This window comes from Rhinoderma darwinii, unplaced genomic scaffold (assembly GCF_050947455.1).
Source record: "Rhinoderma darwinii isolate aRhiDar2 unplaced genomic scaffold, aRhiDar2.hap1 Scaffold_594, whole genome shotgun sequence".
NCBI classification, from domain to species: Eukaryota; Metazoa; Chordata; class Amphibia; order Anura; family Rhinodermatidae; genus Rhinoderma; species Rhinoderma darwinii.
The window spans coordinates 25,301-47,822 of record NW_027464148.1 but is presented as its reverse complement, the minus strand read 5'-3'; the positions used below and the strand labels follow the sequence as shown (position 1 = coordinate 47,822).

Sequence of the window (22,522 nt, the reverse complement as noted above, 5' to 3'; positions counted from 1 at the left end):
AATGCTTTAATCCATAGTCCTTTTTAATCGATTGTGAAACAAAATCTAAACGACATAATAAAAAGTCAACCGCACCACGGATTCACAGACAGTCTCCCACACTGGTACTAGCGAGGCATTAAGCTGTGTAACTTCTGCGATCTGACGAGAGCATGGACATTCAGCTTAGAATGGGCATTGACATTAAATGGCTTAATCCATAGTCCTTTTTAATCGATTGTGAAACAAAATCTAAACGACATAATAAAAATTCAACCGCACCACGGATTCCCAGACAGTCTCCCACACTGGTACTAGCGAGGCCTTAAGCTGTGTAACTTCTGCGATCTGACGAGAGCATGCACATTCAGCTTAGAATGGCCATTGACGTTAAATGCTTTAATCCATAGTCCTATTTAATCGATTGTGAAACAAAATCTAAACGACATAATAAAAAGTCAACCGCACCACGGATTCCCAGACAATCTCCCACACTGGTACTAGCGAGGGCTTAAGCTGTGTAACTTCTGCGATCTGACGAGAGCAGGCACATTCAGCTTAGAATGGCCATTGACATTAAAAGCCTTAATCCATAGTCCTATTTAATCTATTGTGAAACAAAAGCTAAACAACATAATAAAAAGTCAACCGCACCACGGATTCCCAGACAGTCTCCCACACTGGTACTAGCGAGGCCTTAAGCTGTGTAACTTCTGCGTTCTGACGAGAGCATGCACATTCAGCTTAGAATGGCCATTGACGATAAATGCTTTAATCCATAGTCCTATTTAATCTATTGTGAAACAAAATCTAAACGACATAATAAGAAGTCAACCGCACCACGGATTCCCAGACAGTCTCCCACACTGGTACTAGCGAGGCCTTAAGCTGTGTAATTTCTGTGATCTAACGAGAGCAGGCACATTCAGCTTAGAATGGCCATTGACATTAAATGCTTTAATCCATAGTCCTTTTTAATCGATTGTGAAACAAAATCTAAACGCCATAATAAAAAGTCAACCGCACCACGGATTCCCAGACAGTCTCCCAAACTGGTACTAGCGAGGCCTTAAGCTGTGTAACTTCTGCGATCTGACGAGAGCAGGCACATTCAGCTTAGAATGGCCATTGACATTAAATGCTTTAATCCATAGTCCTTTTTAATCGATTGTGAAACAAAATCTAAACGACATAATAAAAAGTCAACCGCACTACGGATTCCCAGACAGTCTCCCACACTGGTACTAGCGAGGCCTTAAGCTGTGTAACTTCTGCGATCTGACGAGAGCAGGCACATTCAGCTTAGAATGGCCATTGACATTAAATGCTTTAATCCTTTAATCCATAGTCCTTTTTAATCGATTGTGAAACAAAATCTAAACGACATAATAAAAAGGCAACCGCACCACGGATTCCCAGACAGTCTCCCACACTGGTACTAGCGAGGCCTTAAGCTGTGTAACTTCTGCGATCTGACGAGAGTAGGGACATTCAGCTTAGAATGGCCATTGACATTAAATGCTTTAATCCATAGTCCTTTTTAATCGATTGTGAAACAAAATCTAAACGACATAATAAAAATTCAACCGCACCACGGATTCCCAGACAGTCTCCCACACTGGTACTAGCGAGGCCTTAAGCTGTGTAACTTCTGCGATCTCGACGAGAGCAGGCACATTCAGCTTAGAATGGCCATTGACGTTAAATGCTTTAATCCATAGTCCTATTTAATCTATTGTGAAACAAAATCTAAACGACATAATAAAAAGTCAACCGCACCACGGATTCCCAGACAGTCTCCCACACTGGTACTAGCGAGGCGTTAAGCTGTGTAACTTCTGCGATCTAACAAGAGCAGGGACATTCAGCTTAGAATGGCCATTGACATTAAAGGCTTTAATCCATAGTCCTTTTTAATCGATTGTGAAACAAAATCTAAACGACACAATAAAAATGTCAACCGCACCACGGATTCCCAGACAGTCTCCCACAATGGTACTAGCGAGGCCTTAAGCTGTGTAACTTCTGCGTTCTGACCAGAGCAGGCACATCCAGCTTAGAATGGCCATTGACATTAAAAGCCTTAATCCATAGTCCTATTTAATCTATTGTGAAACAAAATCTAAACAACATAATAAAAAGTCAACCGCACCACGGATTCCCAGACAGTCTCCCACACTGGTACTAGCGAGGTCTTAAGCTGTGTAACTTCTGCGATCTGACGAGAGCAGGGACATTCAGCTTAGAATGTCCATTGACATTAAATGCTTTAATCCATAGTCCTTTTTAATCGATTGTGAAACAAAATCTAAACGACATAATAAAAATTCAACCGCACCACGGATTCCAAGACAGTCTCCCACACTGGTACTAGCGAGGCCTTAAGCTGTGTAACTGCTGCGTTCTGACGAGAGCAGGCACATTGAGCTTAGAATGGCCATTGACGTTAAATGCTTTAATCCATAGTCCTATTTAATCTATTGTGAAACAAAATCTAAACGACATAATAAAAAGTCAGCCGCACCACGGATTCCCAGACAGTCTCCCACACTGGTACTAGCGAGGCCTTAAGCTGTGTAACTTCTGCGATCTGACGAGAGCAGGCACATTCAGCTTAGAATGGCCATAGACATTAAATGCTTTAATCCATAGTCCTTTTTAATCGATTGTGAAACAAAATCTAAACGACATAATAAAAAGTCAGCCGCACCACGGATTCCCAGACAGTCTCCCACACTGGTACTAGCGAGGCCTTAAGCTGTGTAACTTCTGCGATCTGACGAGAGCAGGCACATTCAGCTTAGAATGGCCATTGACATTAAAAGCCTTAATCCATAGTCCTATTTAATTTATTGTGAAACAAAATCTAAACAACATAATAAAAAGTCAACCGCACCACGTATTCCCAGACAGTCTCCCACACTGGTACTAGCGAGGCCTTAAGCTGTGTAACTTCTGTGATCTGACGAGAACAGGGACATTCAGCTTTGAATGGCCATTGACATTAAATGCTTTAATACATAGTCCTTTTTAATCGATTGTGAAACAAAATCTAAACGACATAATAAAAATTCAACCGCACCACGGATTCCCAGACAGTTTCCCACACTGGTACTAGCGAGGCCTTAAGCTGTGTAACTTCTGCGTTCTGACGAGAGCAGGCACAATCAGCTTAGAATGGCCATTGACGTTAAATGCTTTAATCCATAGTCCTATTTAATCTATTGTGAAACAAAATCTAAACGACATAATAAAAAGTCAACCGCACCACGGATTCCCAGACAGTCTCCCACACTGGTACTAGCAAAGCCTTAAGCTGTGTAACTTCTGCGCTCTGACGAGAGCAGGCACATTCAGCTTAGAATGGCCATTGACATTAAATGCTTTAATCCATAGTCCTTTTTAATCGATTGTGAAACAAAATCTAAACGACATAATAAAAAGTCAACCGCACCACGGATTCCCAGACAGTCTCCCACACTGGTACTAGCGAGGCCTTAAGCTGTGTAACTTCTGCGGTCTGACGAGAGCAGGCACATTCAGCTTAGAATGGCCATTGACATTAAATGCTTTAATCCATAGTCCTTTTTAATCGATTGTGAAACAAAATCTAAACGACATAATAAAAATTCAACCGCACCACGGATTCACAGACAGTCTCCCACACTGGTACTAGCGAGGCCTTAAGCCGTGTAACTTCTGCGTTCTGACGAGAGCATGCACATTCAGCTTAGAATGGCCATTGACGATAAATGCTTCAATCCATAGTCCTATTTAATCTATTGTGAAACAAAATCTAAACGACATAATAAGAAGTCAACCGCACCACGGATTCCCAGACAGTCTCCCAAACTGGTACTAGCGAGGCCTTAAGCTGTGTAACTTCTGCGATCTGACGAGAGCAGGCACATTCAGCTTAGAATGACCATTGACATTGAATGCTTTAATCCATAGTCCTTTTTAATCGATTGTGAAACAAAATCTAAACGACATAATAAAAAGTCAACCGCACTACGGATTCCCAGACAGTCTCCCACACTGGTACTAGCGAGGCCTTAAGCTGTGTAACTTCTGCGATCTGACGAGAGCAGGCACATTCAGCTTAGAATGGCCATTGACATTAAATGCTTTAATCCATAGTCCTTTTTAATCGATTGTGAAACAAAATCTAAACGACATAATAAAAAGGCAACCGCACCACGGATTCCCAGACAGTCTCCCACACTGGTACTAGCGAGGCCTTAAGCTGTGTAACTTCTGCGATCTGACGAGAGTAGGGACATTCAGCTTAGAATGGCCATTGACATTAAATGCTTTAATCCATAGTCCTTTTTAATCGATTGTGAAACAAAATCTAAACGAAAAAATAAAAATTCAACCGCACCACGGATTCCCAGACAGTCTCCCACACTGGTACTAGCGAGGCCTTAAGCTGTGTAACTTCTGCGATCTGACGAGAGCAGGCACATTCAGCTTAGAATAGCCATTGACGTTAGATGCTTTAATCCATAGTCCTATTTAATCTATTGTGAAACAAAATCTAAACGACATAATAAAAAGTCAACCGCACCACGGATTCCCAGACAGTCTCCCACACTGGTACTAGCGAGGCGTTAAGCTGTGTAACTTCTGCGATCTAACAAGAGCAGGGACATTCAGCTTAGAATGGCCATTGCCATTAAAGGCTTTAATCCATAGTCCTTTTTAATCGATTGTGAAACAAAATCTAAACGACACAATAAAAATTCAACCGCACCACGGATTCCCAGACAGTCTCCCACACTGGTACTAGCGAGGCCTTAAGCTGTGTAACTTCTGCGATCTGACGAGAGCAGGGACATTCAGCTTAGAATGTCCATTGACATTAAATGCTTTAATCCATAGTCCTTTTTAATCGATTGTGAAACAAAATCTAAACGACATAATAAAAATTCAACCGCGCCACGGATTCCAAGACAGTCTCCCACACTGGTACTAGCGAGGCCTTAAGCTGTGTAACTGCTGCGTTCTGACGAGAGCAGGCACATTGAGCTTAGAATGGCCATTGACGTTAAATGCTTTAATCCATAGTCCTATTTAATCTATTGTGAAACAAAATCTAAACGACATAATAAAAAGTCAGCCACACCACGGATTCCCAGACAGTCTCCCACACTGGTACTAGCGAGGCCTTAAGCTGTGTAACTTCTGCGATCTGACGAGAGCAGGCACATTCAGCTTAGAATGGCCATTGACATTAAATGCTTTAATCCATAGTCCTTTTTAATCGATTGTGAAACAAAATCTAAACAACATAATAAAAAGTCAACCGCACCACGGATTCCCAGACAATCTCCCACACTGGTACTAGCGAGGGCTTAAGCTGTGTAACTTCTGCGATCTGACGAGAGCAGGCACATTCAGCTTAGAATGGCCATTGACATTAAAAGCCTTAATCCATAGTCCTATTTAATCTATTGTGAAACAAAAGCTAAACAACATAATAAAAAGTCAACCGCACCACGGATTCCCAGACAGTCTCCCACACTGGTACTAGCGAGGCCTTAAGCTGTGTAACTTCTGCGTTCTGACGAGAGCATGCACATTCAGCTTAGAATGGCCATTGACGATAAATGCTTTAATCCATAGTCCTATTTAATCTATTGTGAAACAAAATCTAAACGACATAATAAGAAGTCAACCGCACCACGGATTCCCAGACAGTCTCCCACACTGGTACTAGCGAGGCCTTAAGCTGTGTAACTTCTGTGATCTAACGAGAGCAGGCACATTCAGCTTAGAATGGCCATTGACATTAAATGCTTTAATCCATAGTCCTTTTTAATCGATTGTGAAACAAAATCTAAACGCCATAATAAAAAGTCAACCGCACCACGGATTCCCAGACAGTCTCCCACACTGGTACTAGCGAGGCCTTAAGCTGTGTAACTTCTGCGATCTGACGAGAGCAGGCACATTCAGCTTAGAATGGCCATTGACATTAAATGCTTTAATCCATAGTCCTTTTTAATCGATTGTGAAACAAAATCTAAACGACATAATAAAAAGTCAACCGCACTACGGATTCCCAGACAGTCTCCCACACTGGTACTAGCGAGGCCTTAAGCTGTGTAACTTCTGCGATCTGACGAGAGCAGGAACATTCAGCTTAGAATGGCCATTGACATTAAATGCTTTAATCCATAGTCCTTTTTAATCGATTGTGAAACAAAATCTAAACGACATAATAAAAAGGCAACCGCACCACGGATTCCCAGACAGTCTCCCACACTGGTACTAGCGAGGCCTTAAGCTGTGTAACTTCTGCGATCTGACGAGAGTAAGGACATTCAGCTTAGAATGGCCATTGACATTAAATGCTTTAATCCATAGTCCTTTTTAATCGATTGTGAAACAAAATCTAAACGACATAATAAAAATTCAACCGCACCACGGATTCCCAGACAGTCTCCCACACTGGTACTAGCGAGGCCTTAAGCTGTGTAACTTCTGCGATCTCGACGAGAGCAGGCACATTCAGCTTAGAATGGCCATTGACGTTAAATGCTTTAATCCATAGTCCTATTTAATCTATTGTGAAACAAAATCTAAACGACATAATAAAAAGTCAACCGCACCACGGATTTCCAGACAGTCTCCCACACTGGTACTAGCGAGGCGTTAAGCTGTGTAACTTCTGCGATCTAACAAGAGCAGGGACATTCAGCTTAGAATGGCCATTGACATTAAAGGCTTTAATCCATAGTCCTTTTTAATCGATTGTGAAACAAAATCTAAACGACACAATAAAAATGTCAACCGCACCACGGATTCCCAGACAGTCTCCCACACTGGTACTAGCGAGGCCTTAAGCTGTGTAACTTCTGCGTTCTGACCAGAGCAGGCACATTCAGCTTAGAATGGCCATTGACATTAAAAGCCTTAATCCATAGTCCTATTTAATCTATTGTGAAACAAAATCTAAACAACATAATAAAAAGTCAACCGCACCACGGATTCCCAGACAGTCTCCCACACTGGTACTAGCGAGGTCTTAAGCTGTGTAACTTCTGCGATCTGACGAGAGCAGGGACATTCAGCTTAGAATGTCCATTGACATTAAATGCTTTAATCCATAGTCCTTTTTAATCGATTGTGAAACAAAATCTAAACGACATAATAAAAATTCAACCGCACCACGGATTCCAAGACAGTCTCCCACACTGGTACTAGCGAGGCCTTAAGCTGTGTAACTGCTGCGTTCTGACGAGAGCAGGCACATTGAGCTTAGAATGGCCATTGACGTTAAATGCTTTAATCCATAGTCCTATTTAATCTATTGTGAAACAAAATCTAAACGACATAATAAAAAGTCAGCCGCACCACGGATTCCCAGACAGTCTCCCACACTGGTACTAGCGAGGCCTTAAGCTGTGTAACTTCTGCGATCTGACGAGAGCAGGCACATTCAGCTTAGAATGGCCATAGACATTAAATGCTTTAATCCATAGTCCTTTTTAATCGATTGTGAAACAAAATCTAAACAACATAATATAAAGTCAACCGCACCACGGATTCCCAGACAGTCTCCCACACTGGTACTAGCGAGGCCTTAAGCTGTGTGACTTCTGCGATCTGACGAGAGCAGGGACATTCAGCTTAGAATGGCCATTGACATCAAATGCTTTAATCCATAGTCCTTTTTAATCGATTGTGAAACAAAATCTAAACGACATAATAAAAATTCAACCACACCACGGATTCCCAGACAGTCTCCCACACTGGTACTAGCGAGGCCTTAAGCTGTGTAACTTCTGCGATCTGACGAGAGCAGGCACATTCAGCTTAGAATGGCCATTGACGTTAAATGCTTTACTCCATAGTCCTATTTAATCTATTGTGAAACAAAATGTAAACGACATAATAAAAAGTCAACCGCACCACGGATTCCCAGACAGTCTCCCACAATGGTACTAGCGAGGCGTTAAGCTGTGTAACTTCTGCAATCTAACGAGAGCTTGCACATTCAGCTTAGAATGGCCATTGACATTAAATGCTTTAATCCATAGTCCTTTTTAATCGATTGTGAAACAAAATCTAAACGACATAATAAAAATTCAACCGCACCACGGATTCCCAGACAGTTTCCCACACTGGTACTAGCGAGGCCTTAAGCTGTGTAACTTCTGCGATCTGACGAGAGCAGGCACATTCAGCTTAGAATGGCCATTGACATTAAAAGCCTTGATCCATAGTCCTATTTAATTTATTGTGAAACAAAATCTAAACAACATAATAAAAAGTCAACCGCACCACGTATTCCCAGACAGTCTCCCACACTGGTACTAGCGAGGCCTTAAGCTGTGTAACTTCTGCGATCTGACGAGAACAGGGACATTCAGCTTAGAATGGCCATTGACATTAAATGCTTTAATACATAGTCCTTTTTAATCGATTGTGAAACAAAATCTAAACGACATAATAAAAATTCAACCGCACCACGGATTCCCAGACAGTTTCCCACACTGGTACTAGCGAGGCCTTAAGCTGTGTAACTTCTGCGTTCTGACGAGAGCAGGCACAATCAGCTTAGAATGGCCATTGACGTTAAATGCTTTAATCCATAGTCCTATTTAATCTATTGTGAAACAAAATCTAAACGACATAATAAAAAGTCAAATGCACCACGGATTCCCAGACAGTCTCCCACACTGGTACTAGCAAAGCCTTAAGCTGTGTAACTTCTGCGATCTGACGAGAGCAGGCACATTCAGCTTAGAATGGCCATTGACATTAAATGCTTTAATCCATAGTCCTTTTTAATCGATTGTGAAACAAAATCTAAACGACATAATAAAAAGTCAACCGCACCACGGATTCCCAGACAGTCTCCCACACTGGTACTAGCGAGGCCTTAAGCTGTGTAACTTCTGCGGTCTGACGAGAGGAGGCACATTCAGCTTAGAATGGCCATTGACATTAAATGCTTTAATCCATAGTCCTTTTTAATCGATTGTGAAACAAAATCTAAACGACATAATAAAAATTCAACCGCACCACGGATTCCCAGACAGTTTCCCACACTGGTACTAGCGAGGCCTTAAGCTGTGTAACTTCTGCGTTCTGACGAGAGCAGGCACATTCAGCTTAGAATGGCCATTGACGTTAAATGCTTTAATCCATAGTCCTATTTAATCTATTGTGAAACAAAATCTAAACGACATAATAAAAAGTCAACCGCACCACGGATTCCCAGACAGTCTCCCACACTGGTACTAGCAAAGCCTTAAGCTGTGTAACTTCTGCGATCTGACGAGAGCAGGCACATTCAGCTTAGAATGGCCATTGACATTAAATGCTTTAATCCATAGTCCTTTTTAATCGATTGTGAAACAAAATCTAAACGACATAATAAAAAGTCAACCGCACCACGGATTCCCAGACAGTCTCCCACACTGGTACTAGCGAGGCCTTAAGCTGTGTAACTTCTGCGGTCTGACGAGAGCAGGCACATTCAGCTTAGAATGGCCATTGACATTAAATGCTTTAATCCATAGTCCTTTTTAATCGAATGTGAAACAAAATCTAAACAACATAATAAAAACACAACCGCACCACGGATTCCCAGACAGTCTCCCACACTGGTACTAGCGAGGCGTTAAGCTGTGTAACTTCTGCGATCTAACAAGAGCAGGGATATTCAGCTTAGAATGGCCATTGACATTAAAGGCTTTAATCCATAGTCCTTTTTAATCGATTGTGAAACAAAATCTAAACGACACAATAAAAATTCAACCGCACCACGGATTCCCAGACAGTCTCCCACACTGGTACTAGCGAAGCCTTAAGCTGTGTAACTTCTGCGATCTGACGAGAGCAGGCACATTCAGTTTAGAATGGCCATTAACATTAAAAGCCTTAATCCATAGTCCTATTTAATCTATTGTGAAACAAAATCTAAACGACATAATAAAAAGTCAACCGCACCACGGATTCCCAGACAGTCTCCCACACTGGTACTAGCAAGGCGTTAAGCTGTGTAACTTCTGCGATCTAACAAGAGCAGGGACATTCAGCTTAGAATGGCCATTGACATTAAAGGCTTTAATCCATAGTCCTTTTTAATCGATTGTGAAACAAAATCTAAACGACACAATAAAAATTCAACCGCACCACGGATTCTCAGACAGTCTCCCACACTGGTACTAGCGAGGCCTTAAGCTGTGTAACTTCTGCGTTCTGACCAGAGCAGGCACATTCAGCTTAGAATGGCCATTGACGTTAAATGCTTTAATCCATAGTCCTATTTAATCTATTGTGAAACAAAATCTAAACGACATAATAAAAAGTCAACCGCACCACGGATTCCCAGACAGTCTCCCACACTGGTACTAGCGAGGCGTTAAGCTGTGTAACTTCTGCGATCTAACAAGAGCAGGGACATTCAGCTTAGAATGGCCATTGACATTAAAGGCGTTAATCCATAGTCCTTTTTAATCGATTGTGAAACAAAATCTAAACGACACAATAAAAATGTCAACCGCACCACGGATTCCCAGACAGTCTCCCACACTGGTACTAGCGAGGCCTTAAGCTGTGTAACTTCTGCGTTCTGACCAGAGCAGGCACATTCAGCTTAGAATGGCCATTGACATTAAAAGCCTTAATCCATAGTCCTATTTAATCTATTGTGAAACAAAATCTAAACAACATAATAAAAAGTCAACTGCACCACGGATTCCCAGACAGTCTCCCACACTGGTACTAGCAAGGTCTTAAGCTGTGTAACTTCTGCGATCTGACGAGAGCAGGGACATTCAGCTTAGAATGTCCATTGACATTAAATGCTTTAATCCATAGTCCTTTTTAATCGATTGTGAAACAAAATCTAAACGACATAATAAAAATTCAACCGCACCACGGATTACAAGACAGTCTCCCACACTGGTACTAGCGAGGCCTTAAGCTGTGTAACTGCTGCGTTCTGACGAGAGCAGGCACATTGAGCTTAGAATGGCCATTGACGTTAAATGCTTTAATCCATAGTCCTATTTAATCTATTGTGAAACAAAATCTAAACGACATAATAAAAAGTCAGCCGCACCACGGATTCCCAGACAGTCTCCCACACTGGTACTAGCGAGGCCTTAAGCTGTGTAACTTCTGCGATCTGACGAGAGCAGGCACATTCAGCTTAGAATGGCCATAGACATTAAATGCTTTAATCCATAGTCCTTTTTAATCGATTGTGAAACAAAATCTAAACAACATAATATAAAGTCAACCGCAACACGGATTCCCAGACAGTCTCCCACACTGGTACTAGCGAGGCCTTAAGCTGTGTAACTTCTGCGATCTGACGAGAGCAGGGACATTCAGCTTAGAATGGCCATTGACATCAAATGCTTTAATCCATAGTCCTTTTTAATCGATTGTGAAACAAAATCTAAACGACATAATAAAAATTCAACCACACCACGGATTCCCAGACAGTCTCCCACACTGGTACTAGCGAGGCCTTAAGCTGTGTAACTTCTGCGATCTGACGAGAGCAGGCACATTCAGCTTAGAATGGCCATAGACATTAAATGCTTTAATCCATAGTCCTTTTTAATCGATTGTGAAACAAAATCTAAACAACATAATATAAAGTCAACCGCACCACGGATTCCCAGACAGTCTCCCACACTGGTACTAGCGAGGCCTTAAGCTGTGTAACTTCTGCGATCTGACGAGAGCAGGGACATTCAGCTTAGAATGGCCATTGACATCAAATGCTTTACTCCATAGTCCTATTTAATCTATTGTGAAACAAAATCTAAACGACATAATAAAAAGTCAACCGCACCACGGATTCCCAGACAGTCTCCCACACTGGTACTAGCAAAGCCTTAAGCTGTGTAACTTCTGCGATCTGACGAGAGCAGGCACATTCAGCTTAGAATGGCCATTGACATTAAATGCTTTAATCCATAGTCCTTTTTAATCGATTGTGAAACAAAATCTAAACGACACAATAAAAATGTCAACCGCACCACTGATTCCCAGACAGTCTCCCACACTGGTACTAGCGAGGCCTTAAGCTGTGTAACTTCTGCGTTCTGACCAGAGCAGGCACATTCAGCTTAGAATGGCCATTGATATTAAAAGCCTTAATCCATAGTCCTATTTAATCTATTGTGAAACAAAATCTAAACAACATAATAAAAAGTCAACCGCACCACGGATTCCCAGACAGTCTCCCACACTGGTACTAGCGAGGTCTTAAGCTGTGTAACTTCTGCGATCTGACGAGAGCAGGGACATTCAGCTTAGAATGTCCATTGACATTAAATGCTTTAATCCATAGTCCTTTTTAATCGATTGTGAAACAAAATCTAAACGACATAATAAAAATTCAACCGCACCACGGATTCCAAGACAGTCTCCCACACTGGTACTAGCGAGGCCTTAAGCTGTGTAACTGCTGCGTTCTGACGAGAGCAGGCACATTGAGCTTAGAATGGCCATTGACGTTAAATGCTTTAATCCATAGTCCTATTTAATCTATTGTGAAACAAAATCTAAACGACATAATAAAAAGTCAGCCGCACCACGGATTCCCAGACAGTCTCCCACACTGGTACTAGCGAGGCCTTAAGCTGTGTAATTTCTGCGATCTGACGAGAGCAGGCACATTCAGCTTAGAATGGCCATAGACATTAAAGGCTTTAATCCATAGTCCTTTTTAATCGATTGTGAAACAAAATCTAAACAACATAATATAAAGTCAACCGCACCACGGATTCCCAGACAGTCTCCCACACTGGTACTAGCGAGGCCTTAAGCTGTGTAACTTCTGCGATCTGACGAGAGCAGGGACATTCAGCTTAGAATGGCCATTGACATCAAATGCTTTAATCCATAGTCCTTTTTAATCGATTGTGAAACAAAATCTAAACGACATAATAAAAATTCAACCACACCACGGATTCCCAGACAGTCTCCCACACTGGTACTAGCGAGGCCTTAAGCTGTGTAACTTCTGCGATCTGACGAGAGCAGGCACATTCAGCTTAGAATGGCCATTGACGTTAAATGCTTTACTCCATAGTCCTATTTAATCTATTGTGAAACAAAATGTAAACAACATAATAAAAAGTCAACCGCACCACGGATTCCCAGACAGTCTCCCACACTGGTACTAGCGAGGCGTTAAGCTGTGTAACTTCTGCAATCTAACGAGAGCTTGCACATTCAGCTTAGAATGGCCGTTGACATTAAATGCTTTAATCCATAGTCCTTTTTAATCGATTGTGAAACAAAATCTAAACGACATAATAAAAAGTCAACCACACCACGGATTCCCAGACAGTCTCCCACACTGGTACTAGCGAGGCCTTAAGCTGTGTAACTTCTGCGATCTGACGAGAGCAGGCACATTCAGCTTAGAATGGCCATTGACATTAAATGCTTTAATCCATAGTCCTTTTTAATCGATTGTGAAACAAAATCTAAACGACATAATAAAAAGTCAACCGCACCACGGATTCCCAGACAGTCTCCCACACTGGTACTTGCGAGGCCTTAAGCTGTGTAACTTCTGCGGTCTGACGAGAGGAGGCACATTCAGCTTAGAATGGCCATTGACATTAAATGCTTTAATCCATAGTCCTTTTTAATCGATTGTGAAACAAAATCTAAACGACATAATAAAAATTCAACCGCACCACGGATTCCCAGACAGTTTCCCACACTGGTACTAGCGAGGCCTTAAGCTGTGTAACTTCTGCGTTCTGACGAGAGCAGGCACATTCAGCTTAGAATGGCCATTGACGTTAAATGCTTTAATCCATAGTCCTATTTAATCTATTGTGAAACAAAATCTAAACGACATAATAAAAAGTCAACCGCACCACGGATTCCCAGACAGTCTCCCACACTGGTACTAGCAAAGCCTTAAGCTGTGTAACTTCTGCGATCTGACGAGAGCAGGCACATTCAGCTTAGAATGGCCATTGACATTAAATGCTTTAATCCATAGTCCTTTTTAATCGATTGTGAAACAAAATCTAAACGACATAATAAAAAGGCAACCGCACCACGGATTCCCAGACAGTCTCCCACACTGGTACTAGCGAGGCCTTAAGCTGTGTAACTTCTGCGGTCTGACGAGAGCAGGCACATTCAGCTTAGAATGGCCATTGACATTAAATGCTTTAATCCATAGTCCTATTTAATCTATTGTGAAACAAAATCTAAACAACATAATAAAAAGTCAACCGCACCACGGATTCCCAGACAGTCTCCACACTGGTACTAGCGAGGTCTTAAGCTGTGTAACTTCTGCGATCTGACGAGAGCAGGGACATTCAGCTTAGAATGTCCATTGACATTAAATGCTTTAATCCATAGTCCTTTTTAATCGATTGTGAAACAAAATCTAAACGACATAATAAAAATTCAACCGCACCACGGATTACAAGACAGTCTCCCACACTGGTACTAGCGAGGCCTTAAGCTGTGTAACTGCTGCGTTCTGACGAGAGCAGGTACATTCAGCTTAGAATGGCCATTGACGTTAAATGCTTTAATCCATAGTCCTATTTAATCTATTGTGAAACAAAATCTAAACGACATAATAAAAAGTCAACCGCACCACGGATTCCCAGACACTCTCCCACACTGGTACTAGCGAGGGCTTAAGCTGTGTAACTTCTGCGATCTAACGAGAGCAGGCACATTCAGCTTAGAATTGCCATTGACATTAAATGCTTTAATCCATAGTCCTTTTTAATCGATTGTGAAACAAAATCTAAACGACATAATAAAAAGTCTACCGCACCACGGATTCCCAAACAGCCTCCCACACTGGTACTAGCGAGGCCTTAAGCTGTGTAACATCTGCGTTCTGACGAGAGCAGGCACATTCAGCTTAGAATGGCCATTGACGTTAAATGCTTTAATCCATAGTCCTATTTAATCTATTGTGAAACAAAATCTAAACGACATAATAAAAAGTCAACCGCACCATGGATTCCCAGACAGTCTCCCACACTGGTACTAGCGAGGCCTTAAGCTGTGTAATTTCTGCGATCTGATGAGAGCAGGCACATTCAGCTTAGAATGGCCATTGACATTAAATGCTTTAATCCATAGTCCTTTTTAATCGATTGTGAAACAAAATCTAAACGACATAATAAAAAGTCAACCGCACCACGGATTCCCAGACAGTCTCCCACACTGGTACTAGCGAGGCCTTAAGCTGTGTAACTTCTGCGTTCTGACGAGAGCAGGCACATTCAGCTTAGAATGGCCATTGACGTTAAATGCTTTAATCCATAGTCCTATTTAATCTATTGTGAAACAAAATCTAAACGACATAATAAAAAGTCAACCGCACCACGGATTCCCAGACAGTCTCCCACACTGGTACTAGCGAGGCCTTAAGCTGTGTAACTTCTGCGATCTGACGAGAGCAGGCACATTCAGCTTAGAATGGCCATTGACATTAAATGCTTTAATCCATAGTCCTTTTTAATCGATTGTGAAACAAAATCTAAACGACATAATAAAAATTCAACCGCTCCACGGATTGCCAGACAGTCTCCCACACTGGTACTAGCGAGGACTTAAGCTGTGTAACTTCTGCGATCTGACGAGAGTAGGCACATTCAGCTTAGAATGGCCATTGACGTTAAATCCTTTAATCCATAGTCCTATTTAATCTATTGTGAAACAAAATCTAAACGACATAATAAAAAGTCAACCGCACCACGGATTCCCAGACAGTCTCCCACACTGGTACTAGCGAGGCGTTAAGCTGTGTAACTTCTGCGATCTAACGAGAGCAGGCACATTCAGCTTAGAATGGCCATTGACGTTAAATGCTTTAATCCAAAGTCCTATTTAATCTATTGTGAAACAAAATCTAAACGACATAATCAAAAGTCAACCACACCACGGATTCCCAGACAGTCTCCCACACTGGTACTAGCGAGGCCTTAAGCTGTGTAACTTCTGCGATCTGACGAGAGCAGGCACATTCAGCTTAGAATGGCCATTGACATTAAACGCTTTAATCCATAGTACTTTTTAATCGATTGTGAAACAAAATCTAAACGACATAATAAAAAGTCAACCGCACCACGGATTCCCAGACAGTCTCCCACACTGGTACTAGCGAGGCCTTAAGCTGTGTAACTTCTGCGATCTGACGAGAGCAGGAACATTCAGCTTAGAATGGCCATTGACATTAAATGCTTTAATCCATAGTCCTTTTTAATCGATTGTGAAACAAAATCTAAACGACATAATAAAAAGTCAACCGCACCACGGATTCCCAGACAGTCTCCCACACTGGTACTAGCGAGTCCTTAAGCTGAGTAACTTCTGCGATCTGACGAGAGCAGGCACATTCAGCTTAGAATGGCCATTAACATTAAAAGCCTTAATCCATAGTCCTTTTTAATCGATTGTGAAACAAAATCTAAACTACATAATAAAAAGTCAACCGCACCACGGATTCCCAGACAGTCTCCCACACTGGTACTAGCGAGGCCTTAAGCTGTGTAACTTCTGCGATCTGACGAGAGCAGGCACATTCAGCTTAGAATGGCCATTGACATTAAAAGCCTTAATCCATAGTCCTATTTAATCTATTGTGAAACAAAATCTAAACAACATAGTAAAAAGTCAACCGCACCACGGATTCCCAGACAGTCTCCCACACTGGTACTAGCGAGGCCTTAAGCTGTGTAACTTCTGCGATCTGACGAGAGCAGGGACCTTCAGCTTAGAATGGCCATTGACATTAAATGCTTTAATCCATAGTCCTTTTTAATCGATTGTGAAACAAAATCTAAACGACATAATAAAAATTCAACCGCACCACGGATTCCCAGACAGTCTCCCACACTGGTACTAGCGAGGCCTTAAGCTGTGTAACTTCTGCGTTCTGACGAGAGCAAGCACATTCAGCTTAGAATTGCCATTGACGTTAAATGTTTTAATCCATAGTCCTATTTAATCTATTGTGAAACAAAATCTAAACGACATAATAAAAATTCAACCGCACCACGGATTACAAGACAGTCTCCCACACTGGTACTAGCGAGGCCTTAAGCTGTGTAACTGCTGCGTTCTGACGAGAGCAGGCACATTGAGCTTAGAATGGCCATTGACGTTAAATGCTTTAATCCATAGTCCTATTTAATCTATTGTGAAACAAAATCTAAACGACATAATAAAAAGTCAGCCGCACCACGGATTCCCAGACAGTCTCCCACACTGGTACTAGCGAGGCCTTAAGCTGTGTAACTTCTGCGATCTGACGAGAGCAGGCACATTCAGCTTAGAATGGCCATAGACATTAAATGCTTTAATCCATAGTCCTTTTTAATCGATTGTGAAACAAATTCTAAACAACATAATATAAAGTCAACCGCACCACGGATTCCCAGACAGTCTCCCACACTGGTACTAGCGAGGCCTTAAGCTGTGTAACTTCTGCGATCTGACGAGAGCAGGGACATTCAGCTTAGAATGGCCATTGACATCAAATGCTTTAATCCATAGTCCTTTTTAATCGATTGTGAAACAAAATCTAAACGACATAATAAAAATTCAACCACACCACGGATTCCCAGACAGTCTCCCACACTGGTACTAGCGAGGCCTTAAGCTGTGTAACTTCTGCGATCTGACGAGAGCAGGCACATTCAGCTTAGAATGGCCATTGACGTTAAATGCTTTACTCCATAGTCCTATTTAATCTATTGTGAAACAAAATGTAAACGACATAATAAAAAGTCAACTGCACCACGGATTCCCAGACAGTCTCCCACACTGGTACTAGCGAGGCGTTAAGCTGTGTAACTTCTGCAATCTAACGAGAGCTTGCACATTCAGCTTAGAATGGCCATTGACATTAAATGCTTTAATCCATAGTCCTTTTTAATCGATTGTGAAACAAAATCTAAACGACATAATAAAAAGTCAACCACACCACGGATTCCCAGACAGTCTCCCACACTGGTACTAGCGAGGCCTTAAGCTGTGTAACTTCTGCGATCTGACGAGAGCAGGCACATTCAGCTTAGAATGGCCATTGACATTAAAAGCCTTAATCCATAGTCCTATTTAATTTATTGTGAAACAAAATCTAAACAACATAATAAAAAGTCAACCGCACCACGTATTCCCAGACAGTCTCCCACACTGGTACTAGCGAGGCCTTAAGCTGTGTAACTTCTGCGATCTGACGAGAACAGGGACATTCAGCTTAGAATGGCCATTGACATTAAATGCTTTAATACATAGTCCTTTTTAATCGATTGTGAAACAAAATCTAAACGACATAATAAAAATTCAACCGCACCACGGATTCCCAGACAGTTTCCCACACTGGTACTAGCGAGGCCTTAAGCTGTGTAACTTCTGCGTTCTGACGAGAGCAGGCACAATCAGCTTAGAATGGCCATTGACGTTAAATGCTTTAATCCATAGTCCTATTTAATCTATTGTGAAACAAAATCTAAACGACATAATAAAAAGTCAACCGCACCACGGATTCCCAGACAGTCTCCCACACTGGTACTAGCAAAGCCTTAAGCTGTGTAACTTCTGCGATCTGACGAGAGCAGGCACATTCAGCTTAGAATGGCCATTGACATTAAATGCTTTAATCCATAGTCCTTTTTAATCGATTGTGAAACAAAATCTAAACGACACAATAAAAATGTCAACCGCACCACGGATTCCCAGACAGTCTCCCACACTGGTACTAGCGAGGCCTTAAGCTGTGTAACTTCTGCGTTCTGACCAGAGCAGGCACATTCAGCTTAGAATGGCCATTGACATTAAAAGCCTTAATCCATAGTCCTATTTAATCTATTGTGAAACAAAATCTAAACAACATAATAAAAAGTCAACCGCACCACGGATTCCCAGACAGTCTCCCACACTGGTACTAGCGAGGTCTTAAGCTGTGTAACTTCTGCGATCTGATGAGAGCAGGGACATTCAGCTTAGAATGTCCATTGACATTAAATGCTTTAATCCATAGTCCTTTTTAATCGATTGTGAAACAAAATCTAAACGACATAATAAAAATTCAACCGCACCACGGATTCCAAGACAGTCTCCCACACTGGTACTAGCGAGGCCTTAAGCTGTGTAACTGCTGCGTTCTGACGAGAGCAGGCACATTGAGCTTAGAATGGCCATTGACGTTAAATGCTTTAATCCATAGTCCTATTTAATCTATTGTGAAACAAAATCTAAACGACATAATAAAAAGTCAGCCGCACCACGGATTCCCAGACAGTCTCCCACACTGGTACTAGCGAGGCCTTAAGCTGTGTAACTTCTGCGATCTGACGAGAGCAGGCACATTCAGCTTAGAATGGCCATAGACATTAAATGCTTTAATCCATAGTCCTTTTTAATCGATTGTGAAACAAAATCTAAACAACATAATATAAAGTCAACCGCACCACGGATTCCCAGACAGTCTCCCACACTGGTACTAGCGAGGCCTTAAGCTGTGTAACTTCTGCGATCTGACGAGAGCAGGGACATTCAGCTTAGAATGGCCATTGACATCAAATGCTTTAATCCATAGTCCTTTTTAATCGATTGTGAAACAAAATCTAAACGACATAATAAAAATTCAACCACACCACGGATTCCCAGACAGTCTCCCACACTGGTACTAGCGAGGCCTTAAGCTGTTTAACTTCTGCGATCTGACGAGAGCAGGCACATTCAGCTTAGAATGGCCATTGACGTTAAATGCTTTACTCCATAGTCCTATTTAATCTATTGTGAAACAAAATGTAAACGACATAATAAAAAGTCAACCGCACCACGGATTCCCAGACAGTCTCCCACACTGGTACTAGCGAGGCGTTAAGCTGTGTAACTTCTGCAATCTAACGAGAGCTTGCACATTCAGCTTAGAATGGCCATTGACTTTAAATGCTTTAATCCATAGTCCTTTTTAATCGATTGTGAAACAAAATCTAAACGACATAATAAAAAGTCAACCACACCACGGATTCCCAGACAGTCTCCCACACTGATACTAGCGAGGCCTTAAGCTGTGTAACTTCTGCGATCTGACGAGAGCAGGCACATTCAGCTTAGAATGGCCATTGACATTAAAAGCCTTAATCCATAGTCCTATTTAATTTATTGTGAAACAAAATCTAAACAACATAATAAAAAGTCAACTGCACCACGTATTCCCAGACAGTCTCCCACACTGGTACTAGCGAGGCCTTAAGCTGTGTAACTTCTGCGATCTGACGAGAACAGGGACATTCAGCTTAGAATGGCCATTGACATTAAATGCTTTAATCCATAGTCCTTTTTAATCGATTGTGAAACAAAATCTAAACGACATAATAAAAAGTCAACCGCACCACGGATTCCCAGACAGTCTCCCACACTGGTACTTGCGAGGCCTTAAGCTGTGTAACTTCTGCGGTCTGACGAGAGGAGGCACATTCAGCTTAGAATGGCCATTGACATTAAATGCTTTAATCCATAGTCCTTTTTAATCGATTGTGAAACAAAATCTAAACGACATAATAAAAATTCAACCGCACCACGGATTCCCAGACAGTTTCCCACACTGGTACTAGCGAGGCCTTAAGCTGTGTAACTTCTGCGTTCTGACGAGAGCAGGCACATTCAGCTTAGAATGGCCATTGACGTTAAATGCTTTAATCCATAGTCCTATTTAATCTATTGTGAAACAAAATCTAAACGACATAATAAAAAGTCAACCGCACCACGGATTCCCAGACAGTCTCCCACACTGGTACTAGCAAAGCCTTAAGCTGTGTAACTTCTGCGATCTGACGAGAGCAGGCACATTCAGCTTAGAATGGCCATTGACATTAAATGCTTTAATCCATAGTCCTTTTTAATCGATTGTGAAACAAAATCTAAACGACATAATAAAAAGTCAACCGCACCACGGATTCCCAGACAGTCTCCCACACTGGTACTAGCGAGGCCTTAAGCTGTGTAACTTCTGCGGTCTGACGAGAGCAGGCACATTCAGCTTAGAATGGCCATTGACATTAAATGCTTTAATCCATAGTCCTTTTTAATCGATTGTGAAACAAAATCTAAACAACATAATAAAAACACAACCGCACCACGGATTCCCAGACAGTCTCCCACACTGGTACTAGCAAGGCCTTAAGCTGTGTAACTTCTGCGATCTGACGAGAGCAGGGACATTCAGCTTAGAATGGCCATTGCCATTAAATGCTTTAATCCATAGTCCTTTTTAATCGATTGTGAAACAAAATCTAAACGACATAATAAAAATTCAACCGCACCACAGATTCCCAGACAGTCTCCCACACTGGTACTAGCGAGGCCTTAAGCTGTGTAACTTCTGCGATCTGACGAGAGCAGGCACATTCAGCTTAGAATGGCCATTGACGTTAAATGCTTTAATCCATAGTCCTATTTAATCTATTGTGAAACAAAATCTAAACGACATAATAAAAAGTCAACCGCACCACGGATTCCCAGACACTCTCCCACACTGGTACTAGCGAGGGCTTAAGCTGTGTAACTTCTGCGATCTAACGAGAGCAGGCACATTCAGCTTAGAATTGCCATTGACATTAAATGCTTTAATCCATAGTCCTTTTTAATCGATTGTGAAACAAAATCTAAACGACATAATAAAAAGTCTACCGCACCACGGATTCCCAGACAGCCTCCCACACTGGTACTAGCGAGGCCTTAAGCTGTGTAACTTCTGCGTTCTGACGAGAGCAGGCACATTCAGCTTAGAATGGCCATTGACGTTAAATGCTTTAATCCATAGTCCTATTTAATCTATTGTGAAACAAAATCTAAACGACATAATAAAAAGTCAACCGCACCATGGATTCCCAGACAGTCTCCCACACTGGTACTAGCGAGGCCTTAAGCTGTGTAATTTCTGCGATCTGACGAGAGCAGGCACATTCAGCTTAGAATGGCCATTGACATTAAATGCTTTAATCCATAGTCCTTTTTAATCGATTGTGAAACAAAATCTAAACGACATAATAAAAAGTCAACCGCACCACGGATTCCCAGACAGTCTCCCACAATGGTACTAGCGAGGCCTTAAGCTGTGTAACTTCTGCGTTCTGACGAGAGCAGGCACATTCAGCTTAGAATGGCCATTGACGTTAAATGCTTTAATCCATAGTCCTATTTAATCTATTGTGAAACAAAATCTAAACGACATAATAAAAAGTCAACCGCACCACGGATTCCCAGACAGTCTCCCACACTGGTACCAGCGAGGCCTTAAGCTGTGTAACTTCTGCGATCTGACGAGAGCAGGCACATTCAGCTTAGAATGGCCATTGACATTAAATGCTTTAATCCATAGTCCTTTTTAATCGATTGTGAAACAAAATCTAAACGACATAATAAAAATTCAACCGCTCCACGGATTCCCAGACAGTTTCCCACACTGGTACTAGCGAGGACTTAAGCTGTGTAACTTCTGCGATCTGACGAGAGCAGGCACATTCAGCTTAGAATGGCCATTGACGTTAAA

General features: G+C 41.8%; 96 pseudogenes; all 96 read right to left on the bottom strand.

The window, feature by feature from the left end:
* Positions 1–249: 249 nt before the first annotated feature.
* LOC142725193 (5S ribosomal RNA) lies at positions 250–368 on the bottom strand (annotated as a pseudogene).
* A 67-nt stretch (positions 369–435) lies between these two features.
* On the bottom strand, positions 436–554 carry LOC142725181 (5S ribosomal RNA; annotated as a pseudogene).
* A 67-nt stretch (positions 555–621) lies between these two features.
* LOC142725002 (5S ribosomal RNA) lies at positions 622–740 on the bottom strand (annotated as a pseudogene).
* Positions 741–807: 67 nt separating this feature from the next.
* Positions 808–926, bottom strand: LOC142725062 (5S ribosomal RNA; annotated as a pseudogene).
* Positions 927–993: 67 nt separating this feature from the next.
* LOC142725302 (5S ribosomal RNA) lies at positions 994–1,112 on the bottom strand (annotated as a pseudogene).
* A 67-nt stretch (positions 1,113–1,179) lies between these two features.
* On the bottom strand, positions 1,180–1,298 carry LOC142725054 (5S ribosomal RNA; annotated as a pseudogene).
* A 75-nt stretch (positions 1,299–1,373) lies between these two features.
* Positions 1,374–1,492, bottom strand: LOC142725230 (5S ribosomal RNA; annotated as a pseudogene).
* A 67-nt stretch (positions 1,493–1,559) lies between these two features.
* Positions 1,560–1,679, bottom strand: LOC142725141 (5S ribosomal RNA; annotated as a pseudogene).
* Positions 1,680–2,119: 440 nt separating this feature from the next.
* Positions 2,120–2,238, bottom strand: LOC142725199 (5S ribosomal RNA; annotated as a pseudogene).
* A 67-nt stretch (positions 2,239–2,305) lies between these two features.
* On the bottom strand, positions 2,306–2,424 carry LOC142725278 (5S ribosomal RNA; annotated as a pseudogene).
* Positions 2,425–2,491: 67 nt separating this feature from the next.
* LOC142725125 (5S ribosomal RNA) lies at positions 2,492–2,610 on the bottom strand (annotated as a pseudogene).
* Positions 2,611–2,677: 67 nt separating this feature from the next.
* Positions 2,678–2,796, bottom strand: LOC142725023 (5S ribosomal RNA; annotated as a pseudogene).
* A 67-nt stretch (positions 2,797–2,863) lies between these two features.
* Positions 2,864–2,982, bottom strand: LOC142725022 (5S ribosomal RNA; annotated as a pseudogene).
* A 67-nt stretch (positions 2,983–3,049) lies between these two features.
* Positions 3,050–3,168, bottom strand: LOC142725101 (5S ribosomal RNA; annotated as a pseudogene).
* A 67-nt stretch (positions 3,169–3,235) lies between these two features.
* Positions 3,236–3,354, bottom strand: LOC142725116 (5S ribosomal RNA; annotated as a pseudogene).
* A 67-nt stretch (positions 3,355–3,421) lies between these two features.
* On the bottom strand, positions 3,422–3,540 carry LOC142724958 (5S ribosomal RNA; annotated as a pseudogene).
* A 67-nt stretch (positions 3,541–3,607) lies between these two features.
* On the bottom strand, positions 3,608–3,726 carry LOC142725287 (5S ribosomal RNA; annotated as a pseudogene).
* A 67-nt stretch (positions 3,727–3,793) lies between these two features.
* Positions 3,794–3,912, bottom strand: LOC142724966 (5S ribosomal RNA; annotated as a pseudogene).
* Positions 3,913–3,979: 67 nt separating this feature from the next.
* Positions 3,980–4,098, bottom strand: LOC142725053 (5S ribosomal RNA; annotated as a pseudogene).
* A 67-nt stretch (positions 4,099–4,165) lies between these two features.
* On the bottom strand, positions 4,166–4,284 carry LOC142725228 (5S ribosomal RNA; annotated as a pseudogene).
* Positions 4,285–4,351: 67 nt separating this feature from the next.
* On the bottom strand, positions 4,352–4,470 carry LOC142725083 (5S ribosomal RNA; annotated as a pseudogene).
* Positions 4,471–4,723: 253 nt separating this feature from the next.
* LOC142725234 (5S ribosomal RNA) lies at positions 4,724–4,842 on the bottom strand (annotated as a pseudogene).
* Positions 4,843–5,095: 253 nt separating this feature from the next.
* Positions 5,096–5,214, bottom strand: LOC142725119 (5S ribosomal RNA; annotated as a pseudogene).
* A 67-nt stretch (positions 5,215–5,281) lies between these two features.
* LOC142725180 (5S ribosomal RNA) lies at positions 5,282–5,400 on the bottom strand (annotated as a pseudogene).
* Positions 5,401–5,467: 67 nt separating this feature from the next.
* Positions 5,468–5,586, bottom strand: LOC142725001 (5S ribosomal RNA; annotated as a pseudogene).
* A 67-nt stretch (positions 5,587–5,653) lies between these two features.
* Positions 5,654–5,772, bottom strand: LOC142725070 (5S ribosomal RNA; annotated as a pseudogene).
* A 67-nt stretch (positions 5,773–5,839) lies between these two features.
* LOC142725195 (5S ribosomal RNA) lies at positions 5,840–5,958 on the bottom strand (annotated as a pseudogene).
* Positions 5,959–6,025: 67 nt separating this feature from the next.
* On the bottom strand, positions 6,026–6,144 carry LOC142725066 (5S ribosomal RNA; annotated as a pseudogene).
* Positions 6,145–6,211: 67 nt separating this feature from the next.
* On the bottom strand, positions 6,212–6,330 carry LOC142725285 (5S ribosomal RNA; annotated as a pseudogene).
* A 67-nt stretch (positions 6,331–6,397) lies between these two features.
* Positions 6,398–6,517, bottom strand: LOC142725139 (5S ribosomal RNA; annotated as a pseudogene).
* A 440-nt stretch (positions 6,518–6,957) lies between these two features.
* Positions 6,958–7,076, bottom strand: LOC142725198 (5S ribosomal RNA; annotated as a pseudogene).
* Positions 7,077–7,143: 67 nt separating this feature from the next.
* Positions 7,144–7,262, bottom strand: LOC142725277 (5S ribosomal RNA; annotated as a pseudogene).
* A 67-nt stretch (positions 7,263–7,329) lies between these two features.
* LOC142725124 (5S ribosomal RNA) lies at positions 7,330–7,448 on the bottom strand (annotated as a pseudogene).
* Positions 7,449–7,515: 67 nt separating this feature from the next.
* On the bottom strand, positions 7,516–7,634 carry LOC142725016 (5S ribosomal RNA; annotated as a pseudogene).
* Positions 7,635–7,701: 67 nt separating this feature from the next.
* LOC142725111 (5S ribosomal RNA) lies at positions 7,702–7,820 on the bottom strand (annotated as a pseudogene).
* Positions 7,821–8,073: 253 nt separating this feature from the next.
* On the bottom strand, positions 8,074–8,192 carry LOC142725092 (5S ribosomal RNA; annotated as a pseudogene).
* A 67-nt stretch (positions 8,193–8,259) lies between these two features.
* Positions 8,260–8,378, bottom strand: LOC142724978 (5S ribosomal RNA; annotated as a pseudogene).
* A 67-nt stretch (positions 8,379–8,445) lies between these two features.
* On the bottom strand, positions 8,446–8,564 carry LOC142725100 (5S ribosomal RNA; annotated as a pseudogene).
* A 253-nt stretch (positions 8,565–8,817) lies between these two features.
* On the bottom strand, positions 8,818–8,936 carry LOC142725216 (5S ribosomal RNA; annotated as a pseudogene).
* A 67-nt stretch (positions 8,937–9,003) lies between these two features.
* LOC142725045 (5S ribosomal RNA) lies at positions 9,004–9,122 on the bottom strand (annotated as a pseudogene).
* A 67-nt stretch (positions 9,123–9,189) lies between these two features.
* Positions 9,190–9,308, bottom strand: LOC142725040 (5S ribosomal RNA; annotated as a pseudogene).
* Positions 9,309–9,375: 67 nt separating this feature from the next.
* On the bottom strand, positions 9,376–9,494 carry LOC142724957 (5S ribosomal RNA; annotated as a pseudogene).
* Positions 9,495–9,747: 253 nt separating this feature from the next.
* LOC142725272 (5S ribosomal RNA) lies at positions 9,748–9,866 on the bottom strand (annotated as a pseudogene).
* Positions 9,867–10,119: 253 nt separating this feature from the next.
* Positions 10,120–10,238, bottom strand: LOC142725256 (5S ribosomal RNA; annotated as a pseudogene).
* Positions 10,239–10,678: 440 nt separating this feature from the next.
* Positions 10,679–10,797, bottom strand: LOC142725254 (5S ribosomal RNA; annotated as a pseudogene).
* A 253-nt stretch (positions 10,798–11,050) lies between these two features.
* LOC142725123 (5S ribosomal RNA) lies at positions 11,051–11,169 on the bottom strand (annotated as a pseudogene).
* A 253-nt stretch (positions 11,170–11,422) lies between these two features.
* On the bottom strand, positions 11,423–11,541 carry LOC142725188 (5S ribosomal RNA; annotated as a pseudogene).
* A 67-nt stretch (positions 11,542–11,608) lies between these two features.
* On the bottom strand, positions 11,609–11,727 carry LOC142725309 (5S ribosomal RNA; annotated as a pseudogene).
* A 67-nt stretch (positions 11,728–11,794) lies between these two features.
* LOC142725039 (5S ribosomal RNA) lies at positions 11,795–11,913 on the bottom strand (annotated as a pseudogene).
* A 254-nt stretch (positions 11,914–12,167) lies between these two features.
* On the bottom strand, positions 12,168–12,286 carry LOC142725197 (5S ribosomal RNA; annotated as a pseudogene).
* Positions 12,287–12,353: 67 nt separating this feature from the next.
* On the bottom strand, positions 12,354–12,472 carry LOC142725276 (5S ribosomal RNA; annotated as a pseudogene).
* A 67-nt stretch (positions 12,473–12,539) lies between these two features.
* LOC142725113 (5S ribosomal RNA) lies at positions 12,540–12,658 on the bottom strand (annotated as a pseudogene).
* Positions 12,659–12,725: 67 nt separating this feature from the next.
* On the bottom strand, positions 12,726–12,844 carry LOC142725308 (5S ribosomal RNA; annotated as a pseudogene).
* Positions 12,845–12,911: 67 nt separating this feature from the next.
* LOC142725109 (5S ribosomal RNA) lies at positions 12,912–13,030 on the bottom strand (annotated as a pseudogene).
* Positions 13,031–13,283: 253 nt separating this feature from the next.
* Positions 13,284–13,402, bottom strand: LOC142724971 (5S ribosomal RNA; annotated as a pseudogene).
* A 67-nt stretch (positions 13,403–13,469) lies between these two features.
* Positions 13,470–13,588, bottom strand: LOC142725244 (5S ribosomal RNA; annotated as a pseudogene).
* A 67-nt stretch (positions 13,589–13,655) lies between these two features.
* LOC142725044 (5S ribosomal RNA) lies at positions 13,656–13,774 on the bottom strand (annotated as a pseudogene).
* A 67-nt stretch (positions 13,775–13,841) lies between these two features.
* Positions 13,842–13,960, bottom strand: LOC142725038 (5S ribosomal RNA; annotated as a pseudogene).
* A 67-nt stretch (positions 13,961–14,027) lies between these two features.
* Positions 14,028–14,146, bottom strand: LOC142725021 (5S ribosomal RNA; annotated as a pseudogene).
* A 252-nt stretch (positions 14,147–14,398) lies between these two features.
* Positions 14,399–14,517, bottom strand: LOC142725266 (5S ribosomal RNA; annotated as a pseudogene).
* Positions 14,518–14,770: 253 nt separating this feature from the next.
* On the bottom strand, positions 14,771–14,889 carry LOC142725167 (5S ribosomal RNA; annotated as a pseudogene).
* A 67-nt stretch (positions 14,890–14,956) lies between these two features.
* Positions 14,957–15,075, bottom strand: LOC142724991 (5S ribosomal RNA; annotated as a pseudogene).
* A 67-nt stretch (positions 15,076–15,142) lies between these two features.
* LOC142725307 (5S ribosomal RNA) lies at positions 15,143–15,261 on the bottom strand (annotated as a pseudogene).
* A 67-nt stretch (positions 15,262–15,328) lies between these two features.
* On the bottom strand, positions 15,329–15,447 carry LOC142725183 (5S ribosomal RNA; annotated as a pseudogene).
* A 253-nt stretch (positions 15,448–15,700) lies between these two features.
* On the bottom strand, positions 15,701–15,819 carry LOC142725166 (5S ribosomal RNA; annotated as a pseudogene).
* Positions 15,820–15,886: 67 nt separating this feature from the next.
* Positions 15,887–16,005, bottom strand: LOC142724970 (5S ribosomal RNA; annotated as a pseudogene).
* Positions 16,006–16,072: 67 nt separating this feature from the next.
* Positions 16,073–16,191, bottom strand: LOC142725298 (5S ribosomal RNA; annotated as a pseudogene).
* Positions 16,192–16,258: 67 nt separating this feature from the next.
* LOC142725232 (5S ribosomal RNA) lies at positions 16,259–16,377 on the bottom strand (annotated as a pseudogene).
* Positions 16,378–16,444: 67 nt separating this feature from the next.
* Positions 16,445–16,563, bottom strand: LOC142725170 (5S ribosomal RNA; annotated as a pseudogene).
* A 67-nt stretch (positions 16,564–16,630) lies between these two features.
* On the bottom strand, positions 16,631–16,749 carry LOC142724990 (5S ribosomal RNA; annotated as a pseudogene).
* Positions 16,750–16,816: 67 nt separating this feature from the next.
* On the bottom strand, positions 16,817–16,935 carry LOC142725145 (5S ribosomal RNA; annotated as a pseudogene).
* A 253-nt stretch (positions 16,936–17,188) lies between these two features.
* On the bottom strand, positions 17,189–17,307 carry LOC142725121 (5S ribosomal RNA; annotated as a pseudogene).
* Positions 17,308–17,374: 67 nt separating this feature from the next.
* Positions 17,375–17,493, bottom strand: LOC142725305 (5S ribosomal RNA; annotated as a pseudogene).
* Positions 17,494–17,560: 67 nt separating this feature from the next.
* LOC142725108 (5S ribosomal RNA) lies at positions 17,561–17,679 on the bottom strand (annotated as a pseudogene).
* A 253-nt stretch (positions 17,680–17,932) lies between these two features.
* Positions 17,933–18,051, bottom strand: LOC142724969 (5S ribosomal RNA; annotated as a pseudogene).
* A 67-nt stretch (positions 18,052–18,118) lies between these two features.
* Positions 18,119–18,237, bottom strand: LOC142724977 (5S ribosomal RNA; annotated as a pseudogene).
* Positions 18,238–18,304: 67 nt separating this feature from the next.
* Positions 18,305–18,423, bottom strand: LOC142725099 (5S ribosomal RNA; annotated as a pseudogene).
* Positions 18,424–18,490: 67 nt separating this feature from the next.
* Positions 18,491–18,609, bottom strand: LOC142725037 (5S ribosomal RNA; annotated as a pseudogene).
* Positions 18,610–18,863: 254 nt separating this feature from the next.
* LOC142725147 (5S ribosomal RNA) lies at positions 18,864–18,982 on the bottom strand (annotated as a pseudogene).
* A 67-nt stretch (positions 18,983–19,049) lies between these two features.
* LOC142725275 (5S ribosomal RNA) lies at positions 19,050–19,168 on the bottom strand (annotated as a pseudogene).
* Positions 19,169–19,235: 67 nt separating this feature from the next.
* On the bottom strand, positions 19,236–19,354 carry LOC142725120 (5S ribosomal RNA; annotated as a pseudogene).
* Positions 19,355–19,421: 67 nt separating this feature from the next.
* On the bottom strand, positions 19,422–19,540 carry LOC142725304 (5S ribosomal RNA; annotated as a pseudogene).
* A 67-nt stretch (positions 19,541–19,607) lies between these two features.
* LOC142725300 (5S ribosomal RNA) lies at positions 19,608–19,726 on the bottom strand (annotated as a pseudogene).
* Positions 19,727–19,979: 253 nt separating this feature from the next.
* Positions 19,980–20,098, bottom strand: LOC142725088 (5S ribosomal RNA; annotated as a pseudogene).
* A 67-nt stretch (positions 20,099–20,165) lies between these two features.
* Positions 20,166–20,284, bottom strand: LOC142724982 (5S ribosomal RNA; annotated as a pseudogene).
* Positions 20,285–20,351: 67 nt separating this feature from the next.
* LOC142725243 (5S ribosomal RNA) lies at positions 20,352–20,470 on the bottom strand (annotated as a pseudogene).
* A 67-nt stretch (positions 20,471–20,537) lies between these two features.
* LOC142725043 (5S ribosomal RNA) lies at positions 20,538–20,656 on the bottom strand (annotated as a pseudogene).
* Positions 20,657–20,723: 67 nt separating this feature from the next.
* On the bottom strand, positions 20,724–20,842 carry LOC142725035 (5S ribosomal RNA; annotated as a pseudogene).
* Positions 20,843–20,909: 67 nt separating this feature from the next.
* On the bottom strand, positions 20,910–21,028 carry LOC142725312 (5S ribosomal RNA; annotated as a pseudogene).
* Positions 21,029–21,095: 67 nt separating this feature from the next.
* LOC142725208 (5S ribosomal RNA) lies at positions 21,096–21,214 on the bottom strand (annotated as a pseudogene).
* Positions 21,215–21,281: 67 nt separating this feature from the next.
* LOC142725081 (5S ribosomal RNA) lies at positions 21,282–21,400 on the bottom strand (annotated as a pseudogene).
* A 253-nt stretch (positions 21,401–21,653) lies between these two features.
* On the bottom strand, positions 21,654–21,772 carry LOC142725000 (5S ribosomal RNA; annotated as a pseudogene).
* Positions 21,773–21,839: 67 nt separating this feature from the next.
* Positions 21,840–21,958, bottom strand: LOC142725028 (5S ribosomal RNA; annotated as a pseudogene).
* Positions 21,959–22,025: 67 nt separating this feature from the next.
* LOC142725072 (5S ribosomal RNA) lies at positions 22,026–22,144 on the bottom strand (annotated as a pseudogene).
* A 67-nt stretch (positions 22,145–22,211) lies between these two features.
* On the bottom strand, positions 22,212–22,330 carry LOC142724995 (5S ribosomal RNA; annotated as a pseudogene).
* Positions 22,331–22,397: 67 nt separating this feature from the next.
* LOC142725217 (5S ribosomal RNA) lies at positions 22,398–22,516 on the bottom strand (annotated as a pseudogene).
* Positions 22,517–22,522: the final 6 nt, after the last annotated feature.